The 27,423-nt window shown below is 41.7% G+C and overlaps 1 protein-coding gene across 2 annotated transcripts in view; it reads left to right on the top strand.

Annotated features, from left to right (window-relative positions):
• Window positions 1–27,423, top strand: part of ADCY1 (adenylate cyclase 1) — a 236,131-nt gene that overhangs the window by 116,148 nt on the left and 92,560 nt on the right. The gene's annotated exons all lie outside the window — the stretch shown is intronic.

Genomic DNA, 27,423 nt, shown 5'->3' with positions numbered 1-27,423 from the left:
AACAATGCCTTATGAGGAACGGCTAAGGGAGCTGGGCATGTTTAGCCTGGAGAAGAGGAGATTAAGGGGTGATATGATAGCCATGTTCAAATATATAAAAGGATGTCACATAGAGGAGGGAGAAAGGTTGTTTTCTGCTGCTCCAGAGAAGCGGACAAGGAGCAATGGTTCCAAACTACAAGAAAAAAGATTCCACCTAAACATTAGGAAGAACTTCCTGACAGTAAGAGCTGTTTGACAGTGGAATTTGCTGCCAAGGAGTGTGGTGGAGTCTCCTTCTTTGGAGGTCTTTAAGCAGAGGCTTGACAACCATATGTCAGGAGTGCTCTGATGGTGTTTCCTGCTTGGCAGGGGGTTGGACTCGATGGCCCTTGTGGTCTCTTCCAACTCTATGATTCTATGATTCTATGATTTCAGCATATAATAGCATACTGTATGCAGGCACCAATCAGCCAGCTTTGATGGATGGCTGTTAGGGTGGTCACATGCATTGTCCAATGAGTTTATGTAGAAGTTGAACAAATGTGGAATGGGATTGCAGTCTGTCATCATTTGATTGATTTGAATCAACAAAGGGTGCAAAGCAGAGATGTTCTGGGCCTGATCTATAGTGGATTGTCTTGCTCTGAATCCAGCCTGTTCATCAGCTGCAATATTTCCATGTTCCACCCAAGTTTGGAGTGTCCAGTAGAGGTCTCTGGCATAAAAATTGATAATTATAGTCAGTAGGCCAATTGGACAGTAGTTTGAAGGAATGTGCTTCTTTCTATGGTTTGGGTAAAAGGGCTTTGTAGGCCAAATTAGGCCCAAAGACTGGAGATTCCCAGCAATGAGAGTTGGGAAAGTCAATAGCAGTAAAGAGTAGACAATATTTAGCTAGATGAACAGATGATTTGATCCAATGTAAGGCAGCTTCATAATTTCATTGGATCAGGGAGTTCTTTTTGCAGAACACAGTTATTAGCATATCATCAGCACCTTCACACAATCTGAAGCAGCTTCATAATTTGCTCTCTGAAAAGCTGTGCTGTTTGGAGTTAAATTAATTTTTGTCTCTAGATTTGATTTATTTATAGATGATGAAGCCCAGGAACACTCTCAAAATGTTTGCTTTCCATGCCGGCTAACTAAATGAATATCAGAACCATTAATTAGAGGAACAGCCCATCTAACCAATGTGAAAATATATTAACAGCATATAATGATCAATAATTGTTGCCAGTATCAGCTTTATATAAATTATAGACATCTGCTATCAAAGGCTGGCAAGTATCAGTGAACAGATTTCCCTTTGTTTCCATGAACAGCTGATTCCAGTGACTTAGTGTGTGATATTGCTGGCCCTTGAACTCCATAGAAAATATATTATCAGAATACTGACACATATGTCCATGTTTTGAATTGTATGTGGTAATGCTTCATATATAGAAAATTGTCTCAGTTCCCTGGAGGTGAAAAATTGTGAGATTACAGAATGGGGGCAAGCCATTTAACAAGATTTTGGCCATCACCAAAAAGTCTTCAAAAAAAAGGCAAAACAAGGAAAGAAAGGAATCTGTCTTTGCTCTAGCCCTAATGGACCCCACCACCTGGGGAGGAAGGAAAGGTAGAAGACATAGAGAGGGATGCCCCCCCCCCCTTGAGAGAGTGCTACCAATGTGGGGAACTATGACATTGCAGAAGGTTCTGCAGTTAGAAGACCCCAACTCCCCAGCCTCTGGGCCTGGACAACTTAACCGTAATGGGCACCAGAGTCTCCCTCACCAGGGAGGTTTACCATGCCACCAAGTAACCTGGCGCACACAAAGAGGGGGAAGGGAGGGCTTTCACTGCTTTTCCTCCACTTCCTTCCCAGGAGGAACTGATAGAGGCAGAAGAGTACTGACAATTTCCAGGAGAACCAGTTCATCCACCAACTCAGAACCCAGTATTATCCCTGTCAGCCACTGACCCCATGTAGACGTAGATGGACACTCATGTAAGTGTATGCTGGATACCTGAGCCACCTTCTCCACCTTAAGTGACAACCATTTGGATCTTAGTAGATGCATGCACAAGGTCATGGGAATAGGCAGAATCCTCAGAACCTGCCCTCTTTCAGAACCAGTGCAAGTAACCTTGGGACCACTCACTACAGACCACTCCTTTCTGCTAACCCCCCGCCCAGTCTACCTGTTGGGAAGGGACCTGCTGTATAAACTGTGAGCCACAATCAAATGCAGCCCAGATGGCATCTTCCTCCACATGCCTGAAGAGCCAACTCCAGGGAGCCATGTTAGAGGTCAAGCAAGATCACCCTGATTTACGTTGGGAACTAAAAATGTCAGTACTACTGTGGCTATGGGGCACCACCTTGACATAAGTGGGGTTCCTCAAGTCTGCCACCTCTCAATATTAGGTATTGCCCAAACCTACCATTTCCTCAAGTCAAACAATATCCCCTTCCTTGAGAGGCCTCACTCCCCTGACAGAGGACTTCCTAGACAAGGGAATTTTGCTGCTCTGTGCCTCACCTTGCAACACTCCCTTACTGCCCATGAAAAAACCTGTGGGGCCCTGGAGAACCCTGTCAGGTACAGGCTGGTGCAAGATTTAAGACTCATATGACTTTGTCATCCCCAGACAGGCTGTGGTTCCCAACCCCCACAGTATTCCAAGTGCAGTGTCCACTGGCACCTCTTGGTATTCTGCAGCTGTTTTGTGTTCTGCATTTTTTTCAATCCCCATCACAGAAGAAAGCCAATTCCTCTTCGCTTTCACTTGGGATGCCAGTCAACTAACCTGGAGCCATTTGCCCCAAGGATATGAAGAAAGCCACACTACTTTTTCCTCAATCTTCCACAAGGATTTGCAAGATATAGTTCTACCATCTGCTTCCTTTTGATTTGTATTGATGACCTCCTGATACGTCATAAGACCCACGACGACAGCCAGGTGGACACCAAACACTTCCTCACTTCTTTAGCTTACAAGGGGCATAAGGTCTCTCCAAAAAAGCTGCAGTATTGCCAACAGAATTCGAAGTATTTAGGGCACGTCTTGGGAACTGGCACCCGATCACTTATGTCAGACAGAATAGAGATTATAGAAAGGGCACTGTTGCACCAAACAAAGAAACAGCTGAGAAGGTTCTTGAGAATGAGCAGGTTTTGTAGGTCTTGGATACCTGGCCACTGAGAATTAACAAAACTAATAATAATAATAATAATAATAATAATAATAATAATAATAATAATAATAATTTATACATACCCTACCCATCTGGCTGGGTTTCCCAGCCACTCTGGGCAGCTTCCAACAAAATATTAAAAATACAATCAAACATCAAAAACTTTCCTAAACAGCGCTGCCTTCAGATGTCTCCTAAAAGTCGGATAGTTGCTTATTTCTTTGACATCTGGTGGGAGGGCATTCCATAGGGTGGGTGACACTACTGAGAAGGCCGTGCCACATTCTGGATTAATTGAAGTTTCCGGGTCACCTTCAAAAGTAGCCCCACATAGAGTGCATTGCAGTAGTCCGAGCGGTAGATAAGCAGAGCATGCACCACTCTGGAGAAAGTACATGGGCAGGTAAGGTCTCAGTCTGCATACTAGATGGAGCTGGTAGACAGCTGGACTGGACACAGATTTGACCTGCAACTCCATGGACAGCTGTGAATCCAAAATGACTCCCAGGCTGCACACCTGGTCCTTCAAGGGCACAGCTACCCCATTCAGGACCAGGGAGTCCTTCACACCTGCTCTTATGACACGACGAGGGGAACCAGAGTCTTTCATGTGGAATAAATAAAGGTTAGGCTGCTTTTTGCAGATTAAAATGGAAGTGATATCTGCTCCCACCATATGTCCTAATCCCCTGGCCTACCTGGCTGACAGACAGTGTGCCAAGACAAAGTTCCAAGTCCAGAAGCCAATCCACACAAGCTAAGTCCAAAGATCAGGAAACACAGTCCAGGGTCAGTCCAAGTAAGGCAAGATAGAAGTTCAGCAGTCAGGATACAGCTCAGAGTCTTTTTCAAAGTAGAAACCCATGTAGGTCCAACGAGAATCCCAGGTAAGGTCTCTCAGCGTGGGCAGAACAGCACTTCAGCTCTGCTGCCTTCTGATACTGTGTCTGCTGGTTGCAGCATCTGGGCTTGGTGAGGCATGTGTCAGGGTTTGGGCAGAGGAGGAGTGGTGGAGACCACCTCCCCAACCTGACTCTTCCAGGGAGGAGGAGGAGGAAGAGGATTTACAACATCTGCTCAGAGGCAGATGAGGGGGGAAACTGGCAAATAATGGGAGAGAAGGAGCAGGCAGAGCCGGAGCAGCAGCTGGCTGGCAAGTTGTCACTAGAAAGCATTCCAGACCCACCATCTCCCAGAACCCGGTGAGCCTTAAAAGTAGGAGAGCAAAGAGCTTGAAGACAGAGGGCACTTAGCGGCATCCGTATAGGAGGCGATGACGACGATGGATGAGGAAGTGGGAGAGAAGGGGGATGGAGATTCACTCAGGACAATGCCATTATCCAAGAAGCTGGGTTCTATAACTTCTCTCTGTAAAGTTTGAAATAAAAAAGGACTGTAAGAAACTTTTCCTTGGATTCCTTGGATTTTCATTTTGGATTCACGGCTGTCCATGGAGTTGCAGGTCAATTCTGTGTCCAGTGCAGCTGTCTACCAGCTCCATCTGGTATGCAGACTGAGACCTTACCTGCCCTTGTACTTCCTGGGCAACGAGCTGGGAGCTGATGACAGCATCCTGACGTGATGTGACCCTCACCTGCTCTTAACTTGCCCCAGCTGAGAAATCACATGGCTCCTTCCCCACCTGCCCAACTAGTGAACTAGGCTGCAGGCCCTAGCCTGCCTCTGCTTCCTGGAGTGCCCCGTCCGCTGTTCCCTATGTCTTAGGACCCGCCGTATTCATGGGAATGGGAGCCTTTCTGGCTCTGATGAGGAGTCCCGCTGCTCCGCTTCCTGTGCACTGTCCCCTGTCCCCTCATCATCCTCTGTCACCCCGTGAGTACTACCTAAACCAACCTCTCCTTCCCCACCCCCAGCTTGATCCCGTATGACCCACTCCCAGCTGCACCCCTTGCCAGGATCCTCTTCCTCCTCTTCCTCCTTCCCGAAGTCCTGCCAGTTCATGACACCATAAGGCTACCAGGCTACTGGATCCCCCTTTTTTCTCTTTGTTCACGAGCAAAAGGTGGTAGCTTTAGGTGTCCTAATCCAGACTTTCTGTGACAGAGAGAACCAGCAGCCTACTATAGCCTCCAACTCGACAGCATGGCAAAGGGGACCATGGGATGCCTCCAAGCCATCACAATAGCAGCATTGCTAGAAAAGGCCTTAGAAAAGGTCCAAGGACAAGAAGTCACTGTTAATGTACCCCATGCAGGAGCAACTTTGCTGAACCTTAGTGGCTGACAGCATTTCACCAATGAGAGGCTCAACCACTATGAGGCAGCCCTTCTGATCCCTTCCAATGTTAGAATAAAGCAGGTGAATGCATTGAACTCTGCATCCTTATGGCCCTTACCAGACGAAGGGACACCCCCCCCCATGACCACATCCAGATGAGACATGCAGGGGTTACAAAAGTACATGCATTGTGTCTATTTTCAGGTCGGCCTAACTGGTTATCTTGTATATTTCCTGAATCACAGTTTTACTTCTGGAGGTAGAATTCCTTTGTCTATGAGGAACCTAATTCTTTCTTGCAGGAGGTGATGAACTTTGCTAATAACACAGGATTAGTTCCCTGATCTTTCCATTAAGTATTTGGAGGTCAGGATATTAACTCATGCCTTCCAGGTCATGCTTAAGATAAAGACTTGTAGCAAGGTCAAGATAGTTCATAATGGGGGTCTCCTTTTGTATTCAGTTATGCCAACTGTACTGATGCCATGATCCACAGCAATAAATCATAGGAAAAGTTCAGATTGCCAGCCATGGTTACAATAGTCAGCACCAGAGCCGTAGCCGGTGATCTTGCACCCCTGGCAGAACCGTCCAGAATGGGCTCCCTAGCCACAGACAGATTAGCTCTTCTTTCCGCCTCTTCTCTAACCCCACTCCACCCATTCAATTTCTCACACACTTCACCTTGTAATGAATACTTTCACAGAAAATCCAATATTAAATTTATTATTTCTTAATAAAAGGTTTCAGCAAAGAAAATGACATTTTGATGTGAGTTGACAGTTTTTAAAAATGTAATTCAGTTGTAAAACAATACACAGATAGGCCTAAATAAAACATACAAACAATATCATAGTGATTTGGTCCACAATGATAACTTTATATTACCGTATAATACTATAGGATGTAAAATGGCATTACTTTCACAATATCTGTGTTATTTGGTTGATATAAAGTAAGAAAATTTATTATTATTCACAAGTGACAATTACAAGTTCTTGTTCACAAGAGTTGTCATTTGGAAAAAATAAATAAAAGTCAAGTTAAGCCAACTCTGGCTTTAAGTAGCAATCTCCTCAATGAAATCTGATGTGATTAGAACTTTATTCCTCTTTCTTTACTCGAAGAAAAGTCTGTAATTTTTTTATCAAAGTCTGTTTTTTATGCTAGTTCATACTCGATGGACAAGATTGCTAGATTTGTTAGTCTGGTTTCACTCATACTTGATCTTAAGTACAGTGGTACCTCGGGTTACAAACACTTTAGGTTACAGACTCCGCTAACCCAGAATTAGTACCTTGGATTAAGAACTTTGCTTCAGGATGAGAACAGAAATTGTGCAGGAGGCCTCATTAGCTAAAGTGGTTCCTCAGGTTAAAAATGGTTTCAGGTTAAGAATGGACCTCCAGAACGAATTAAGTTCTTAACCAGAGGTACCACTGTAGTTTTTTATGAGTTTTAATTTATTGAAACTACGTTCACAAGATGCTAAGCTTACTGGCATAGTGAGAAATATTTTCAGTGCTATTTCGCTATAAGGATAAACATCTCTTAACCCATACTTGGCTATACATTTCAACATATCTAAATGGGAAGCTGTCCCAATGTTTTCAAGTAGTTCTGCTGCTTGAAATTTGAAAGAAGCTCCTTCAGGTACCAGTTCCAATCATTGTCTCGGCTGTACTTGGTACCAAAATCTGCAGCACATTTTTCAAGATGGGATGTTAGACTTTCATTTAAAACTTTCCCTGACAGAAAACTGAAATCTGATGAAACAGTACCATATATCTGAGATCTGTTTTTAATTTCAGAGATAATTCTGTCAAAAACCTTAAAACACTCATTTTGAGACTTCTGGGTTAGCGCCATCGCCTAATGGCGGATTCCCTCCGAGCTCCGGAGGGAATCGGCTCAGCAGGGGTCGGGTCCTGTCGCGGCGGCGACGTGGGGATCCTAAAAAACCACAGGCGCAGAAGCCTGTGGACTTGGTGACTCGGCGGGCACCATTTGCGCCCCCCGACCTGCGAAGGAGCCTTTATAAAGGCTGCGGAACAGGGGACGGGGAGTGGCGTGGTGCTGAGAGCCCTCTGCTTCCCCTGGTGAGTGAAGCGACAAGCCATGGACGGAGAGCGCTGACTTTTTCCTGTGAACATTCGGACTAAAAGCAACAACCCGTGAATAATACGGAAATTGGACTTAAAAGGGAAATTTTTCTTTTTGAATCTGGCACGATCGGGGAAGATGCAAAAAGGAAGTCCGTCTCCCCGCCTTGTAAACAATCTAAAGCAAGGACTAAATAACTAAGGTCGAGAGAATATCTTCTTCTTTATTGAACAAAAGTTATTAATTTCACAATTGGACAGTACAAGTAATTTTGCTGGAGGATAAGAGTTGATTTTGAGAGCTGAAGTGTAACCCCCCGGGACCCGGGAGTGATCTGCGAAAGAGCCTGTTGGAAAGATACAGAAGACTTTGACAGCTGTCAAAATTAGCTGTCAAAGTTGGGGAATAAAAAGAAACATTGTTTTTGTTGCCTTTGCCGGTTGGATTTGCTACAATTTGGTTATAAACTGTCGAAAAACAACTTATTTTGATTTTGCAACTGGAATTAGAAGGATAGTAAGTATCCATAATCCCTCTAGAGGGGGTTCTGGGATACTGCAAGAATGGCTGCAAGTGGAAAAATACTTATTGAGCTGAACAGGACTTTTTATCTCCTGGGAAAGCTTCAAGAACAGAGTGATATTTTGGCTACAGGGGTCATGGCACTGAATGAAACAGTAAAGTTATTTATTGAAAATGGAAGGGACTTGACTCAAGTCTTTGTTCCTGAACCAAAAGCCCTTGTAGCGGAAACAAAAGTCTTTGCAGCTGAGCAGGAAAAGAAACTTGATAAATCTGAGAAAGCGGAACAAGAGATACATGATGATCTGGAGGGAGAGGAAGGAGGAGTTACAATGCTGCAGAAGGCTAAGGAAGGCCAGGGGCCTGACAAGAAGGACATAAAGGAAAATAAGAACTGGATGATGAAGACTTGGTCTGAATTGGAAAATGAAGAACGGAGAGACCTACCTAGATGGAGACCTGAAGACCTATGGATTACAAATTTGATTAAGATGGAAGTTGGAGTTTTTGGGACACTTAGATTCAAAAGGATTAAGAAACAAGATTTGAACTCCACTTTCGAATATAGAGGTCTGGTTAGAAGAAAAATGGACATTATCGAGACAGGGTTTCTCCGAGATTTGAGGTTTTACATAAAGGACTACCAAAAAAACTGGCAAAGAGGAATTGAGAGAGAATTGAGAGCCTCTGACGTAAGGTCTCCAGGCTGAGAATAGATAGACTGATATATATTGGGGATTGAAACCGGGAAGGGGGGGGGGAGTTTGGGAATCCAAAGGGTGTATAAGAATATTTTGATTTTTTCTTTTTTCTATTTTGTTTTGTTATGAGGATAAAATGGGGAAACCGTGGAAGAGAACAGGGGTCGATCTTAGAAAAAGATTTTAAAGTATAAAGACTGAGGTGTATAAGGTAAAATTGGTCATATAATAAGGAACTAAATATAACAATGAACTAAATATAATAAGGTTAAAAATTGGGGATAAGAACTTGTTGAATCAAACATATGGAATTGGAATACAAGAAGGGGAGGTGTGGGGAAGTCATGGAAGTATGTCATTGAAAATAAGGTTTAATTGAAATTATACTTGTTTTTGTTTGTGTATGTGTGTATGCTTGTAATGTTGTTTGTGTTTATGTGTATTATTGGAAACTTTAATAAATATCATTTTTAAAAAAACAAAACACTCATTTTGAAAGGAGTTCTCAGCAGAGAGCAAATATCCCTCGACGTCAGCTAGCTCCCCGGCCATTCTTTTGACTTTTTTAGCCCTCTTCACAGGAAAATGCCAATGGCAATCACACACAACTTTGGCTTTGGCTTTGTATTTCTGAACACCTTCATCACGTACAGACTGAATATTTTTCATCAAACCAAACAACAAACTGGCCACTACTTCAAGAAAAACACTCTTTCTTTGCAAAGATTTATTTGTGCAGTCAATTTTTATCAAAACATCATACCACATATGCAGAAGACAAAGAAATCTGTAGTCAATTTGTTTAAGAACATTGATAGCACCAGATACGGTTTCTGTGTTCCAGTTGTCCCTGTTTGCCATCTCCTGTATACACAGATTAATTTTTTTAAAGAAATTCTGGACTTCTAATAATCATTATAACAGAAACTTCTGCAGCATGCACACCAACAAGGTTCTGCTGCACATGTGTGCTGCACATGGCACGAATCTGGCTAGCTCAGTAATATGACTTATATGAGCTGGAACACCTTCATATTTTCTGGCCATATTCAAACCATTGTCAAAAGTTTAGCCTTGACAATTCTGGATATTCAAGCCGTCATCATTTGCGTCATTAATGGGAATGTAAATGCCCCCAAATACATAGCTCAGACCTTAACCCAATTGAAAATCTATGGAGCTGACTAAAGAAACTTGTTAGTCAGAAGCAACTCAGCAATAAAACCCAATTAATAGAGGCAACAATTCAATCTTGGTTTCACATTATTACTGCTGCAGAACTAAAAAAAACTCAATGGGAAGGCTTTGTAAGGCCGTAATTAAAGCTAAAAGTTACCCAACTAAGTATTAACTGACATGGTGAGAATTTCTGTATATCTCATTTTTTTCTATGTGTTTCTAGTTTCTTCTTTATGACTGCTATTGTAATAAATAATCCTTCATAAAAGTTATTGCATTACAGTCTTCATTAAGTTATCTTTCCATTGATATATAATTTTATGGTATAACTCTGTTTTTTTCATTAAAAAAAATGTTTAAGGGTACTCTCATTTTGACTCAAGAAAATCACCATCAGGAAAAATAAATACAGATCAAACTGGGGAAAATTAAATGCAATGAATTTCTTCTCCCATTAAAGTCACAAAATGTTTAGGGGTATGCATACTCCTGTGTCCCCACAGAAAAAAACACTGGTATTACTCCAAAAAAGTGGTGTTATAAGCCATCAAACCTTGCAAATACACTTTTTCCACTTAGTGTACACTGGAGGGCTGTACTAAGAGCCACCATCTCCCAATTTTTAATATGGGATAATAATGATTGTCTGTGTGTGCACATAAATAAATAAATAAATAAATAAATAATTAATATTCCTCTCAAGAAAGAAGACTTGAGCCCTGTCTTTGCATCAGATGTCAAGGAAATAAACAACTATCTGACTTTTAGAAGACATCTTGAAGGCAGCCTTGTTTAGGGAAGTTTTAAATGTTTGATGTTTTATTCTGTTTTTAATGTTCTGTTGGAAGCCGCCCATAGTGGCTGTGGAAACCTAGCCATATCAGTGGGGTACAAAGAATAATAATAATAATAATAATAATAATAATAATAATAATAATAATATTTTGCCTTTTCTTCGGCTGCTGTTCGATTGCAGCATCCGCGGAATGAATTTCTCTGTTGGCTTCCATGGGGTAGCCCAGTGAACATGCAAACCCAGGAACCCCTTCTTATTTTGCTGTCCCAACTTACTGACCTGGGAGTTAAGCCCCGTTGAACTTAAGGCAGCTTACTCCCAAGTCGGAACAACAAACTGGCAGGAGACCCTGAAAACACCACCAAAAGGCGGGGGGGGCAGTTGAGAGCGCTCACGGCAGCAGCACAAACTTGTGGGTTGAACCTCAAGCTGCCACCGTAAGCAGGAGATTTTCACACCAACATTACCAAGCCGAAAATAGTGGTGAGATTTTTGAAATTTATGTTTCTTTCTAATTATTAATTTGGAGAAAATGTAAGGGTAAAAAGGAAGACGACTTCCTTCTTCTGGCTAGCTACCAACTGCTGGGGAAAGATTTGTAAGTGGGAGACTGACAAGCCACTTTAATCCCTCTGGTGAGAAATCCTTTTTTTTTTTTTGAGCTTTGCTATATTGGATGTACCCTTTGACTTTGAACCTAAACCTGAAACTTGAACTTGATCTCTAACTAAGAATATTGGATATAATTTTCAACTTGAACTTGAACTTGAATGTGACAGCTTCTGTTCTGGAAAATAACCTATTTGTGCTGGTTCCGGGGGTTAATCAAGAGGCAAGTCCAAGTCCAGTCCGTGATCGATGAAGCAATATGAAGGCAGTCCATAAAAGTCGAAGCTGGGTGCAGGGCAGGGTTCAGGCAAGGACTGACAACCACCAGCATTGCTCCCACAACTTGGGACTGGGGCTGGCTGGCTTTTATATGCCCCGAGGCATAGGGCAGCCCCGATCCTCAGGTGACTTGCCTCTCCTGTCCTGGAGGCGAGCACTCTTTCTGTGGGAACTTAGTTCCCTCCGCCTCTCTGCCCTGAGCCTCTGCAGCTCAGGAGAGGCTGGAGGGTTACCAAACACAGAGGCAACCCCAGCTTCCTCTGACGGGGCTGAGAGTGGAGCACCTGCAGGCAATGGGTCACCTCAGGAGGATCCAGCACAGGTGAGGACCCTTCAGGCTGATGCCCCAGCCCCGGTTCAGCTGGTTCTGGAGGCAGAAGATCCTGTGCAGGCTGGAATTCCTCAGGTTCAGCATCTGAATCTGAATCCCAGGCCATCACACCATTGATCTAATTGGAACTATCTGGAATTACCTGGAACTTCACAATTAAATCCAAAGCTACACAGGGGAATCCTCATCTAACTTTGGGGGGAAATTCTAAGGAAAAGGTGAGTGCCTGGAAATAGCTGGAGGTTTGGCAAGCAATCAGGCCAAATAAAGTGATTGGTGAAGACCAGAGTATTTGGAATTTTGGATGGAAATAATACCTGATTATAAAAAGAAGGCAGACTACAATTAACTGGACTTGGGGAAAATGTCTCTTTGCTCCTGCGACCTTTTCTTTCAACACTTCTAACAGACGGTTCTGGATTAATGCTGAGAGGACTGTCCAACAACTGTTGTATACCATTAGTTACTGAAAGCAGTATTAATTTGTTAATTCCGTATTATTAACTATTTTTTTGCCCTTTTTGTTTTCTTGAGTTGTCTCTGAAAACAGCGATGCAGAGAAGCCAGTTGCACATGCCTCTTGCACCACAGTCAGAAGAAGATCAAACCCTCCTTCCCTTCCTTTCATTAATCATTTGCTACGTGCTAGGTCAATTCTTTATCATGCAGTTTAAACCTATTTTCCTTTTCTGGTTGCTGCTTTATCCTTGCTTTATTCCCTAGGTGTTCTGCTTGGCTACATCAGTAGATTGGAGTCTTGGGGATGGCCATAATCCTTGGCATGACCCTGAAAAAGTTCCAGCCCTCCAATAGGAGGCTGAAACAGATATATACCCAATGCCTGAGCCAAAATTCCACCTGCATCAATAAAGTTTTGGCCATCTTTAATCAAGATTGTTGTCTGCTTGAGTTTATTTTATCACACCTTACTTTAGTCGCTGCCCAGGGGAGGGGGGCACCTGTGACTGGGATAGCAACTGGTTTAACTGAGGAGGCAGCAGCAGCATTTCTCAAGAAACTACAGGATGGATATAGAATCATAGAACTGTAGAGTTGTCCCATGCTGGGATCGAACCTGCAGCCATGGCATAATCAGCATCATGCTCTAGCCAACTGAGATATGGGTTGTGGCTGGCAGCAGGACAACTGGGGGTTAGTTAGGAAGACGCTCCGTCCACCGCCATGCTGAGTGCCGAGGAGGGAAGCGGGAACGGCGTTAGCGAAAAGCAGCTTCCCCTTTCCACTCTGCTCTTCCAGTCTTTGGTCTTGTAGAAAACTTACAGTACATTAATGCCCTGAAATGCTGCCATCTTGTGGGCACTGAAGTAAATTGTGACATTTATGTGCAGTTGCTTTGTTACTGCTGTGCAATGGGCATATGTGTGCATGCTTTTATTTGTTTTTACAAGTGATTTTCAAGCTGTCATTTAACACTGACAGAGCTAGGGATGTTTTTATCAGCCTCAAGGGGGGAGGGGTGTGTGCCCACATGTACTTTAAATAACTAGTAAAAAGTTTTATCTTTTTTATTCCTTAACCTTGGCCTTTAAAGTAAAGGTAAAGGGACCCCTGACCATTAGGTCCAGTCGTGGGGTTGCGGCGCTCATCTCGCTTTATTGGCCAAGGGAGCCGGTGTACAGCTTCTGGGTCATGTGGCCAGCATGACTAAGTTGCTTCTGGCAAAACAGAGCAGCGCATGGAAACGCCATTTACCTTCCCGCAGGAGCGGTACCTATTTATCTACTTGCACCTTTTGGGGTGCTTTCGAACTGCTAGGTTGGCAGGAGCAGGGACTGAGCAACAGGAGCTCACCCCGTCACGGGGATTCGAACCGCCGACCTTCTGATCAGCAAGTCCTAGGCTCTGTGGTTTAACCCAAAGCACGTCCCAACTTGGCCTTTACACATGTGGAAACTCAGGAGGTCACTCAGGGTGGGATAATTAACACATCAACACATTAATACAGGGGCTGCAGTTTATACTGGAAACTGCAAAGTTAGACTCCTCAAGTATCCCTTCAGAAGAAACACATTCATAATTTTGAATGTAAGGTTTTTGGATATTTGTTACTCAGTCTGCATTAAGATCATAAAAGATTCCTGTGTGTGTATTCTGTTCAATAACTGCAGAATAAAAGAATCTGTAGTTTTTAGCTATAAAGCTTACATGCAACATAAGATGGGTCAGGACATTTGCTCACCTAGGGCAGGATCCTGTTCTCACAGTGGCTGAACCTCTGGGAAGCCTGCAGGCTGACAGGAGCACGAAAGTACTTTGCCCACATATGATTCCCAGCAATGGATATGCAGAGGTATCTTGCCTCTAACAGCAGAGAAAACATAGCCATCATGTCCAGTAGACATTAAAAGCCATTATTAAAAGCCATTATTATTATTATTATTATTATTATTATTATTATTATTATTTTACAAGGTGTGACCGGAAAGTTCGGTGAATGGTCACAGAAATCGAACAGCAAGAAATATTCAAACATACATACCTTACAGACCTTCAAAGTAGGCCCCCTCTGATACAATGCACCGTTGACAGCGTTCATAGAACTGTTGGGAACTTCTAGAGAAGTCCTCTTCTCATACTGCTTTCACTTTCCTCATCACAGCAGCTTCGAAGTGTGAAATGTTGGAAAAATGTGTGCCCTTTCAGTGCAGATTTCAGTTTTGGAAAAAGAAAGAAATCTGGTGGGGCCAGATTGGGAGAATATGGAGGGTGGGACAACTCAGTAACCTCAGTAACGATTTCATGCAGAATATGCAATTCTTCCGCCATCATTGGGACGGACAAACGCCAATCCTGCATCAGTAACTCACGAACTCTGCTGACATTTGCCACAGTTCTGCTCGTTGACAGTCTGCCAGACCAAGGGTCATCTTCATTCGTTTGCCACCCTTCACAGAAATGCTTAAACCACTCATACACCGCGTTTCGAGTTACAGCTTTATCTCCGTACACAATTGTGGGTTTCCGATGCTGATTGTATGTTCAAATATTTCTCACTGTCCGATTTCTGTGACCATTCACCGAACTTTCCAGTCATACCTGGTATATATACCGCCCTATACCTGCAGGTCTCAGGGTGGTTCACAGGATAAAATCAGAATATAAAGCCACAAAGTACGTAATCAAAACAACAACAATAACCCCTCTCCACATACAAACACATTTGAAAAGGGCATAGGATGTTAATCAAATCAACCAAAGGCCAGGCTAAAGAGAAATGCTTTTGCCTAGTGCCTAAAGGTACATAATGAAAATGCTAGGTGAACCACTCTGGGGAGAGCATTACACAGATGGGGAGCCACTGCAAAGAAGGCCCATTCTCGTGTTGCTAATCTCCGGACCTCTTGTGGTGGAGGCACACGAAGAAGGGCCTCAGAAGTTGACCTTAGGACCCAGGTATGGATCATATGGAAAGAGGCAGTCCTTGAGGTATTGCAGTCCTGAGCCATTTAAGACTTTATAGGTCAAACCAGCACTTTGAATTGAGCCTGGAAGCTAATTGCCAGCCAGTGCAGTCAGACCAGAATCGGTGAAATATGCTCAAGCTGTCTTACTACGGTGAGCAACCTGGCCACTGAATTCTGCACTAGCTGAAGTTTCTGAACTGTCTTCAGATGCAGCGCTAGGTATAATGCATTGCAGAATCTAACTTTGAGGTTATCAGAGCATAGATGACAGCCTTGCCTTGCAGGAAGTTGTCAAATCCTCTTGGAAAGCCATCCATCCAAGGCAGTGGCCACCACTGCCTCCTGCAGAGTGAGTTACATAGTTTAACTTTGTAGTATATAGAAAATTAATTTCTTTTATTGGTCCTGAATCTTCCAATATTTAGCTTCACTGGATGTCCATGAGTTCTAGTGTTATGAGAGAGGGAGAAAAACTGTTCTCGGTCCAGGCATACTTTTATAGACCTCTATCAGGTCGACTCTTTTTCTCTAACCCTAACTGTAATCGTAACCCTAACCCCAACCCTAACCCTAACCCTAACCCCTAACCCTTACCCAATCCTTGTTCTTCTATATGCATAGTCCTTTTATCTTTAACAAAACTCTCTACCAGTTTCCCTCTGGCAGATGTTGTGCTAACCAGCTTGTAATTTTCAGGATCCCTTTTAAAAATTGGCGCCAAATTAACTGCTTTCTAATTCTCAAGTATGCGGGTTGATCTGAGGGAGAAGTTAGTTATTAAATTTATCTTTTTCTTTATTATTGAGATTTTTTCTTTTTCTTTCAGTGAAAGAAAAGAGGGGCAGAGTGGTGTGCTGGGACCTAGATACTTTATCAACAGGGGCTTCCTGTTGCTCCTGACATCCCTTTGCTCCGTTGTTCTCAAGTGACATGGCTAGTTTGTTCCTCTTAGCTACTGATGAGCTTAGCAGAGATCACATCCATTTTAGCCCCTTGGACTCGACACTGGGGAGTGGAGAAGGGAGTTGACGAAGGGCTCGTCCACACTTCAGATTTCCCCTCCTCTTCCCCCAGGGAAACCAGCTGTTTACTGCGGAATCAATGCAAACAACAATGAGGTTTTCTCCAGATAGTCATTTGCTTCAATTTAGTGTGAAAGAGCAGGTTTTCTGGGGGAAAGCAATGGGGCAAAGGCAGAACCGCTTGGACATGGGACATGCGGAAGTGGGGACAAGTCCTAAGTGGGAGGGGGCAATAAATGGCTGGTGAGTCCACTGCCCATGGATTTCTTGGAATTTCTTGGCCGCCCTTCCTTCTTCCTGAGAGCCCTGTTTTAAAACTGTTACTAATGCTACTAAAAAGAGGCAAACTAGCTTTTACTTTTTTTTATTTTGCTTACTGGCTACAATGCACTTTTAAATGTGCCAGTTATCCCTTCATTTTAAGTGGCACCTTGCTCTCTAGTGTTGATAGACCAGACTATATTTTAGCTGGTTTTAATCTTCACTCACAGCTGGAATTTTCATCTGAGTCTTTTTTTCATCTACAAGATCAGTTTCAGACAGAAGTGTTGTCTAAAATGTTGCCCTGACAATGCAGTGTTTGTTGCTGCTAGGTGTTTCATAGCAGAGAAGACAGTGTTAATGTTCAGCTGATTTAAGGGTGAGCAAATACATTTGTGAGAGATCCATCTCATTGTTTAGTAACCTGCCTTGGTAGGCAAAGCAAAAGAGCATCTTGAATAATTCTCAAGCAGCAGACACAAGGAAAGGAAATGATCCTGTATGTTCTTTCACATTCAAATGTGAAGAAAGAAGAAAGAAGATTCCACCTAAACATTAGGAAGAACTTCCTGACAGTAAGAGCTGTTTGACAGTGGAATTTGCTGCCAAGGAGTGTGGTGGAGTCTCCTTCTTTGGAAGTCTTTAAGCAGAGGCTTGACAACCATATGTCAGGAGTGCTCTGATGGTGTTTCCTGCTTGGCAGGGGGTTGGACTCGATGGCCCTAGTGGTCTCTTCCAACTCTATGATTCTATGATTCTAAATGTTACAGGTACTACAATAAGCTATTATTCATAGTATTATGATGGCAACAGTAATTAGGGGAAATTGCATGCTCTTGAAACTCTCTGTTCTATTACTGCAGAGTGCTTTGTGCTGTGCAGATGAAGTCAGGGATTGCGGCTGTAGCTGAGAGGTCCCACGTTTGGTTGTGCAAAGAACCACCAGGGCAAATGATGCCTCTGCTTGCAGGATTTACTGGCTGTAAGATGGTGTAGTTCATAAATGTCAGAAACCTGGAGAATGTTGACAATTACAGGAAGCTCAGTGGGAAATAACAGAAATGCTTGTGGTGGGCATTTATAAACATCTTTTAGCAACAGAAATGGGGATGGCTTTGAGGAAATTACAGAGAACAGCTGGCTTTGGATTTTTTAAAAGAAATTTTCAGAATTTTATCACATTTCCATTTGGATATCTTCTTATCTTAACAATTACTAATGAATGCCAATATTCACTAATTTTTGGTACTTGATTATTAATATTTTTTATTAATAATTTTTATTAAGTACAAATTAGAAAACATACATATTTACAACAAAAGAAAATACAAAGGAAAAAGAAAATACATATAACCAATGAAAAAAATTAGAGAATCCTTTGCCTCTTTTCATATTTACAGTCATTTATTAATTATTAATATTTTATTAAAAGAACTTTATTTATAAGAAAATAAAATGATAAAGGGACACGGGTGGCGCTGTGGGTAAAACCTCAGTGCCTAGGACTTGCCGATCGCATGGTCGGCGGTTCGAATCCCCGCGGCGGGGTGAGCTCCCGTCGTTCGGTCCCAGCTCCTGCCCACCTCGCATTTCGAAATCACCCCCAAGTGCAAGTAGATAAATAGGTACCGCTTTATAGCGGGAAGGTAACAGCATTTCCATGTGCTGCGCTGGTGCTGGCTCGCCAGAGCAGCTTCGTCACGCTGGCCACGTGACCCGGAAGTGTCTTCGGACAGCGCTGGCTCGCGGCCTCTTAAGCGAGATGGGTGCGCAACCCCAGAGTCGGTCACGACTGGCCCGTACCCTAACCCTAACCCTTTTCCTTTAAAATGATAAAAGAAAAAGAAGAAAAGGTGTGAAAAGTGCAGGAAGTATAGTGTAATACAATTAGTAAAATCCAGAGGTTTTCTTTTCTTTTCTTTTTTTTTAAATAATTTTTATTCATTTTCCAAACAAATTTTATACAGTCAACAAATTATTTTGCACTCATTCTTCAATTTTTGACTTCCCTCAGTTTCTCTGTCAATCTTTCGTAAAATTTCTATTTATTAACGCATTTCTAAACATAATATTGCCTTTCCCAACTCCTTTTCCTCTTACTCTCTTTTTTGTAGTATTTCTTACTATCTTACAGAGTCTCTTCAAAACCAACAAGCGTTGTCTGTACATCACATATATTTTTCAGATATTCTGTAAATTTCCCCCAGTCCTCGATAAACTTTTGGTCTTTCTGATATCAAATCTTCCCAGTCAATTTGTCCAATTCTGCATATTCAGTCAATTTCCTTCTCCATTCTTCCACTGTTGGAATTTCTTCCACTGTTGGAATTTCTTACTTCTTTGGGCCAGAAGTATCCTTGCGGCAGTCACTGCATATTGAAACAGTTTACAGTCTCTCTTATTAATTTCGTTTCCTACCATTCCTAATAGAAAGGCCTCTGGTTTTTTAACAAACGTATATTTCAACATCTTTTTCAATTCATTGTACAGTGGTGCCCCGCAAGACGAACGCTTCGCAAGACGGAAAACCCGCTAGACGAAAGGGTTTTCCGTTTTGGAGGCGCTTCGCAAAACGAATTTCCCTATGGGCTTGCTTCGCAATACGAAAATGTCTTGCGAGTTCCTGCGGGGTTTTTCCCCTCCCCCCCTTTTCCTAAGCCCTAAGCCGCTTATCAGCTGATCCGCTGATAAGCCGCTTATCAGCTAATCCGCTAAAAGCCGCTAAACCGCTAATAGCGCTAATCCGCTAAGCTGTCAATGGGCTTGCTTCGCAAGACGAAAAAACCGCTATACGAAGAGCCTCACAGAACGGATTAATTTCGTCTTGCGAGGCACCACTGTATATCATTTCCCAGAAGTCTTTCACCCTTTTACACTCCCACCACATGTGATAGAAAGTACCTTCTTTTTCTTTACATTTCCAACACTTATTGCATGTTTTATACATTTTAGCCAGTTTAACTGGCGTTATATACCATCTGTAAACCATTTTCATTACATTTTCTTTCAACCCAGTACATGCCGTAAATTTTAACCTTTCATTCTATAATTTCACCCAATCATCATACTGTATATTATAACCAAAGTCTCTTGCCCAATGTATCATTACTGCTTTTACCTCTTCATCTTTTGTATGCCACTCCAGCAACATTTTATACATTTTAGACAAATTTTTATACTCATTATTCAATACCTCCACTTGGAATTTTGATTCTTTACCTTCATACCCACACATTTTACAATCTTTTTTAAACATTTCATTGATCTGAAAGTAATGTAACTAGTCGTAAACAGATTCTTTCACCTCTTCATAAGTTTTCATTTTCCATTTCCCCCCTCTCTTATTACCAATTCTCCATATGTTATCCACCTCCCCCTCATATTGATTTTTTTCACACTCATCACTTCTAATGGTGAAATCCAATGGGGGAGTCTAGGTTCCAACAAATTTTTATACCTTTCCCACACCTCTATCAGTGATCTTCAGAAGATGTGGTTTTTGAAACCTTTGTGAATTTTTTTCTTCTCATACCATAGATAAGCATGCCAACCAAATCTGTTATCAAATCCTTCTAAATCTAACAACTCTCCATTCTCTAATTTAATCCATTCCTTTATCCAACAGAGGCATGATGCTTCATAATGTAATTTCAGATCTGGCAGGGCGAAGCCACCTCTTTCTTTTGCATCTGTTAATAACTTAAACTGAATCCTTGGCTTCTTACCCTGCCAGATATATCTTGAAATGAAGTGAGAGCTGGACCATAAAGAAGGCTGATCGCCGAAGAATTGATGCTTTTGAATTATGGTGCTGGAGGAGACTCTTGAGAGTCCCATGGACTGCAAGAAGATCAAACCTCTCCATTCTGAAGGAAATCAGCCCTGAGTGCTCACTGGAAGGACAGATCCTGAAGCTGAGGCTCCAGTACTTTGGCCACCTCATGAGAAGAGAAGACTCCCTGGAGAAGACCCTGATGTTGGGAAAGATGGAGGGCACAAGGAGAAGGGGGCGACAGAGGACGAGATGGTTGGATAGTGTTTTCGAGGTTACCAGCATGAGCCTGACCAAGCTGCGGGGGGCAGTGGAGGACAGGAGTGCCTGGCGTTCTCTGGTCCATGGGGTCACGAAGAGTCGGACACGACTAAACGACTAAACAACAACAACAACAAAGATTGATGCCCCCTTGATTATCGGCAGTGATTGGAAAAGGAATAACATCTTTGGTAGCACACTCATTTTTATCGTAGATATTCTCCCCCAAAAGGACAATTTCAGTCTTCCCCACACCTCCAAATCCCTTTTTATTTGATTCCACATAGGTAAATAGTTGTTTTGAAACAAATCAGTGTTCTTGGGGGTTAACCATATTCCTAAATACTTCACTTTGTTCACCACTTCTATCTCTGTCCTTTGTTGTATTTCCTCCATTAATTCTTGATTCATGTTTTTAGCAATAATTTTCGTCTTTTCTTTGTTGAGATAGAATCCTGCAACTCGACCAAATTGTTCTATTTCCTCTAAGATTCTTTTAATACTTTCTGCTGGTTCTTCTACTGTCATTACCAAGTCATCCGCGAATGCTTTCACTTTGTGTTCATTTTTCCCTATAGAGATCCCTTTTATATCTTCATTTTTTCTTAATGATTTTAGTAAAACTTCCAGCACCATAACGAATAATAGTGGCGACAGTGGGCATCCCTGCCTTGTACCCTTGGTTATTTTAATATCTTCTGTAGCAAAGTTATTTACTATCAGCTTTGCTTTCTGTTCTGTATATATTGCCTTTATCCCATTGTAAAATTCCTTGCCCACTTCCATATACTCTAGATTTTTTAACATAAAGTTCCATGATATATTATCGAAGGCCTTTTCAGCGTCCACAAAGATTAAAATAGCTTGTTTTTCGTTCCTGGCATTCAGATATTCCAATATATTTATTATGTTTCTTATATTATCTTTCATCTGTCTGCCAGGAAGAAAACCCGCTTGGTCCTTATGTATAAATTCTTGCAATACTTTTTTCATTCTCTTTGCTAATATACTCGCAAAAATTTTATAGTCAGTATTCAACAGCGAAATAGGCCTATAATTTTTGACCTGTGTCAAATCCGAATCTTGTTTTGGGATGAGTGTGATAAAGGCTTCTTTCCATGTTTCTGGAATTTCACAGTTCTTTAATATGTTGTTTATGACGTCTTTCAATGGTACAAGTAGGGTGCTTTTCATTTCCTTATAATATCTGGCTGTAAATCCATCTGGTCCTGGAGCTTTCCCTTTTTTCAATTCCTTTATTACCTCTTTTACTTCTTCAATTTCAATTGGGGCGTTCAAAAAATCTTTTTTCTCCTTCGGGATCTTCTGCACTTCTTTTTCCTTTAAAAATCTTTCTATCTTTCTCATATTATTCTTTTCCTTGCTTTTATATAATCGTCTATAAAAGTCTAAGAATCCTTTTCTAATTTCTTTCGGGTTTTCTATTTCTGTCCCGTCAATAATGATTTTATTTACTGTATTCTGTTCCTTTCTTTTCTTAATCTGCCACGCCAGCCATTTTCCTGATTTATTCGCAAATTCAAAATTTCTTTGTCTCATTCTTTTTATATTCCCTTCTACTTCCTTGTTTATCATCATTGCGAATTGTGTTTTTAGGGTCTTTATACTCTGTCTTGTCTTCTCATTATTTGGTTTCTTTATCAATTTTTGTTCATTCTCCATTATCTGTTTTAATATTTCCTTCTTATTCTTCTCTCTGTTCTTATTTTTCAAAGCGTTCTGCTGGATAAAAAATCCTCTCATCACTGCTTTGCTGGCGTCCCATACAATGTTCATTTTTGTTCCCTTGTTGCAATTATTCAAAAAGTACTCTGACAAATGCTTTTGGGCATTTTCAACTACCTTCTGGTCGTCCCAAAGGTAGTCGTTCATTCTCCATCTAAACGTTCTTTCTTCAAAACCCTTTAATTCAAATTTTATTGCACTATGATCCGAAATCACTCTTGGTTGAATTTCAACTTCTGAGATTCTTGGAGTTAGTTCATTTGAGACCCAAATTTGATCTATTCTTGACAGAGATTGATTTGGATCAGAATAGAACGTAAATTGTTTCTCTAGCGGGTGTCTCACTCTCCAAATATCAATCAGATTGCAATTCTTTATCATTGAAAAGAAAGTCTTAGGTAATTTTCCATCTTTACCCACCCCAGTTGTTTTCAATCTGTCCATTTCCATTGACACCACTCCATTCAGGTCTCCCATTATTATGATTTTCTGATCCATATATTTGAACAGTTTTTCTTCTAGATTTTTGTAAAAGTCTGTCTTGTTTCCATTTGGTGCATAGATCCCGACAATTATTATTTTTTCTCCTTGCCACTTTATTTGAACTGCCATAACTCTGCCTTCTTCATCTTTAAAGATTTGTTGAGCTTCAATATTTTTCCTGATATACAAAACTACCCCTCTCTTTTTACTCTTATCTGAAGATACAAATTTATTTCCCAGTCTTTTGTTGATTAAAATTTTTTTATGCCTTCTCGCCACATGAGTTTCTTGTAGACAGATGATATCCAATTTTTTCTTTTTTAAATGTTGTTCAATTTTATTTCGTTTTTTTATCGTTAATCCCATTGATGTTCCAAGTCCATAAATTCAACTCCGTTTTAGCCATTTTGAATTCTTTATTATAAATTTTATAATTCGTCTACCTCTTTTTCTTCTTCCTCTTCTTCTTCCTTCCTTTTTTCTTTTTCTAACTCCTCTGGATCCACTCCTCCTGCAGCCTCCATTCTTGGTTCCGCTCCTCTTGCTTCTTCGTCCTCGCTTCGTAGCTCTTTGTATTTTCTCAAAAATTTTCCTAATTCTTCCAAGCTCGTGAGTCTGTGTCTTTTACTTTTGTAAACAAAGGAAATCCCTTCTGGGTATTCCCATCTGAATTCTATGTTATTCTTTTTTTGAATCTGTACTGTTGGTTTATATGGGTCTCTCCATTTAAGAAGCCTGATCGGGATGTCTTTAAAAATAATTATATAATTTGCTTCGATACTCAGTCTATTCTCTCTGTTCTTTTGGAGAATCTGGTTTCTCATCTCCCTACCCTTAAAGGTAATCAGGAAGTCTCCTGGAAACTTTCTTGCCTTGGCTGATCTTGTCTTCAGTCGAAATGCACTTTGCACAGATTTTGTCACTTCTTCTATATCCATCTCCATCCATTGTGCAATTTCTTTTATTAATTTCTCTTTAATATTTTCTCCTTGCTGCTCTGGGCCAAGTCTCAATCTTAAATTCACTTCTCTCTGCCTGAGTTCATTCATAGAAATCGCATCCCAGACCTCCTCTTGAGTTTTGTTGATTTCTGACATGCCCACCCATATTCTCTCTTCTTCCTTCCTCATCTCCCTCATTTCCACTCTTGTCTTTTTCATTCCCTCTTGCAGGTTCTGTGTCCTCTTATTCACGTCCTTCAGTTGCCCTTTTAACTCATTAACTGTAACATCATTTTTTTTGTCCATTTGGCCCATTCTCTTATCCATTTGTTCCAATTTCGCTTCTATATTCTTTTCGCTCTGCTTGATGTTGGAGTTAACCTCTGCAAACATTTTCATAATTTCCCCTTTAAGATCTGACTCTTGCTTTGAACCTCTCCTCTCTGCCGGTGTTCCCCCATCACCTCCTTTCTTTTGTGTATGAGACATTATAATCAAGATCCAAATACTTAATTTACAGTCCACAATAATAAAATGTTCAATCCAGATATACAATCAATAAAATATTTTCCCTCTAATAATGCATAGAATAAGAAAAGTATATAAATAGATCCTCCTCCTAAATTCTCATACACTTAAGGTTATATATCAGTTAATTTATGTAAACAATTTTTTTTCTAAATAGATTTTCCCAATATAGTTTCAACTTGTATGGCGGAACACCTATTAACCTATGAATTTCAACTTTAAAGAGGCCAATTCAACACCAAAGCTTTTCTTCCTTTCTTCTTTCTTCTCGCCACCACTTAGGCTAAATCCAATTATTATAGTCCAGTTATTGAATTCCAATATCTATAAATTAGCTGTAACCAATAAAGTCCAATAATTGTATATTGTAATCCAATGGAAGTAATCCAATCAAAATTTCTGAAGGTATTAATAAAAAGATCCAAGGGAGTAAGGGGGTCCAAAGATACCCAATATATCCAAAAAGGTTGAATAAGGGGAGATGCCTGGAAGGATCTATCCAAAAATAAGCCCAAACGTTACTGAGGGATCCGTAATTAAGAATGTCAAATTTAAGCTCGGTTAAACAAAACAAGTAGAAGGAAGAAGAAAACAAAGTATTTTTTTATTAATCCAGACTGTCCCCCTATTAAAATAAAAATAGAGATGACGAGTAAAAAATAACAGGGAGTAGTTTGTTAGTTCAAATCCTAGTTCACAAAGCTCCAGATAATAATCGTGACCTTCATACAGCCTGTTAGGCAGCTCTTTCTCATTTCATTCCACGGAAACACATAAAAAAGAAAAGGAACCAGTTACGAAGGTAAAGTCTTCTTTCAGATACAATCCTTCCCGATGTGTTTAAACAGTTAAATTTGTTTGAAAGCAGGGGTAAAAGATAGTGAGACAGTGAATTATGCTGCCTGATATTAACTTTCCGTGTTTTACTTATGGCTGGGTAACTCTATCTTTCCATTAAAATGGAGGCACAGAAGTTCTACTTTGTTGCACAGTTGTTATTTTTTAAAAGTGAAAGCACCGAGAAGTATCCTTTCTTTTTACTTCCTTCAGACCCTTCGTTATATCGAGGGCCTTTTAAAGTTCTAAAATAGTTACACTCTGCTCCCTCCTTTACCTACTCCCTTCTTATGCAACTCTTTGTTACTTTTAGCAACAGTTTATATGACTTTTAACAAGTTTTTTACGAGGGAGAAGTTCTAGCCGCTTGCTGCGTTACCAACCTCCTCTCTGCGCTCTGCTCTTATTCTTGCGTCGTTCTCCAATTTCAGATGAAAACTGACATCTTTTTTTTTCAACTTCTTTATCCAAAGCCTTCCTTTTATATACTCCAATTGTAATTCCAAAGTCCAAATTTGGCTTAGATCCTTTGTTTTGAGAATCGATCACTCGCCCTGCAAGCCTGGGGCTGCGTTCTCGAGGGTGAGACAATGGCTTCCCCGGTGCCTGCTTTCTCCACCCACCGTTCTCTTCGCTCCTGTTACGGAGTTACCTGACGACCTGGTGATCTGCAAATGGCTCCGCTGGGCTCCTGACCCTCTGGTTTCCCTCCAGAGGGGTTTTGGGGGGCTACCGTGCCCTGTAGAACCCCCTTTTACCCTCGAGAACCCGGACTTTCTCTCTCCCGAGAAAGTCCCGCTTGCGTGGGTCCGTGGCTCGACTGGAAGTCCTCCAAAATCCAGAGGTTTTCAACCTGTGTGCCTCAGCACTCTCAGGGGTGCCATGGGATGGCTCTCCTCTTTCTCTCCCTCTTCATGCCTGGATATCTGCAAATCTCTGTCTCTCCGCCCTCCCTCCCTCCCCACCTGAATCCTTCTCCTTCTGCTTTCTGCCTTCCAGTCATGTTCCAGATTCCTTCTCTCCCTCCTTCACATCCACTCTCCATTTCTGGAAAGGAGTTGCCTTGGCTGTGAGGAGCAGCCAGTGCAAAGTGGGAAGTTTGCCTTATTAACTGTGGCAGGGAAGGGTGGAGGCTGAGGTTTCTCCAGAAAGAGAGAGGGTGAGAGGGCTGCTCTGGTGCCTGCCTTCTGCTCACAAGGAAATAGCAACAGCCCAAGCCAGCACCTGGATGGCTAAAGCTGAGCATGGGGGGGGGGGGTTGAGGGGGGGGCTGCTGTTAGTGGGAAAGGATTTTCATCCCTGCTCTGGACAAAGGGTTGTTTTCATCCCTTCTCCTTCCAAGCAAAGCCTAACTGTGTGTGATCACAATGGTACCGGACTGTTCTACAGGGAGTGCAAGATGCTGTTAGGTCCCCTAGTAGGTCTGATCATTATTCCTTTACTTCAGTTTTTCTAGCTCTTCAAAATGGAGCCACCAGGTCTCTTTGTTAGATTGCAAAGCCATTCAAAAGAACATCCAGCACTTTCTCCCAGAACTTAGTTGTTGTTTAGTCATTTAGTCGTGTCTGACTCTTTGTGACCAGAGCACGCCAGGCACTCCTGTTTTCCACTTCCTGCCGCAGTTTGGTCAAACTCATGCTGGTAGCTTCGAGAACACTATCCAACCATCTCGTCCTCTGTCGTCCCCTTCTCCTTGTGCCCTCCATCTTTCCCAACATCAGGGTCTTTTCCAGGGAGTCTTCTCTTCTCATGAGGTGGCCAAAGTATTGGAGCCTCAGCTTCAGGATCTGTCCTTCCAGTGAGCACTCAGGGCTGATTTCCTTCAGAATGGAGAGGTTTGATCTTCTTGCAGTCCATGGGACTCTCAAGAGTCTCCTCCAGCACCATAATTCAAAAGCATCAATTCTTTGGCGATCAGCCTTCTTGATGGTCCAGCTCTCACTTCCATACATCACTACTGGGACCTTTGTTGGCAAGGTGATGTCTCTACTTTTTAAGATGCTGTCTAGGTTTGTCATTGCTTTTCTCCCAAGAAGCAGGCGTCTTTTAATTTCGTGACTGCTGTCACCATCTGCCATGATCATGGAGCCCAAGAAAGCAAAATCTCTCACTGCCTCCATTTCTTCCCCTTCTATTTGCCAGGAGGTGATGGGCCCAGTGGCCATGATCTTCGTTTTTTTGATGTTGAGGTTCAGACCATATCTTGCGCTCTCCTCTTTC

The sequence above is a fragment of the Podarcis cretensis genome, assembly GCF_951804945.1.
Source record: "Podarcis cretensis genome assembly, chromosome: 12".
NCBI classification, from domain to species: domain Eukaryota; kingdom Metazoa; phylum Chordata; class Lepidosauria; order Squamata; family Lacertidae; genus Podarcis; species Podarcis cretensis.
This window is presented reverse-complemented; position numbering and strand designations above follow the sequence as displayed.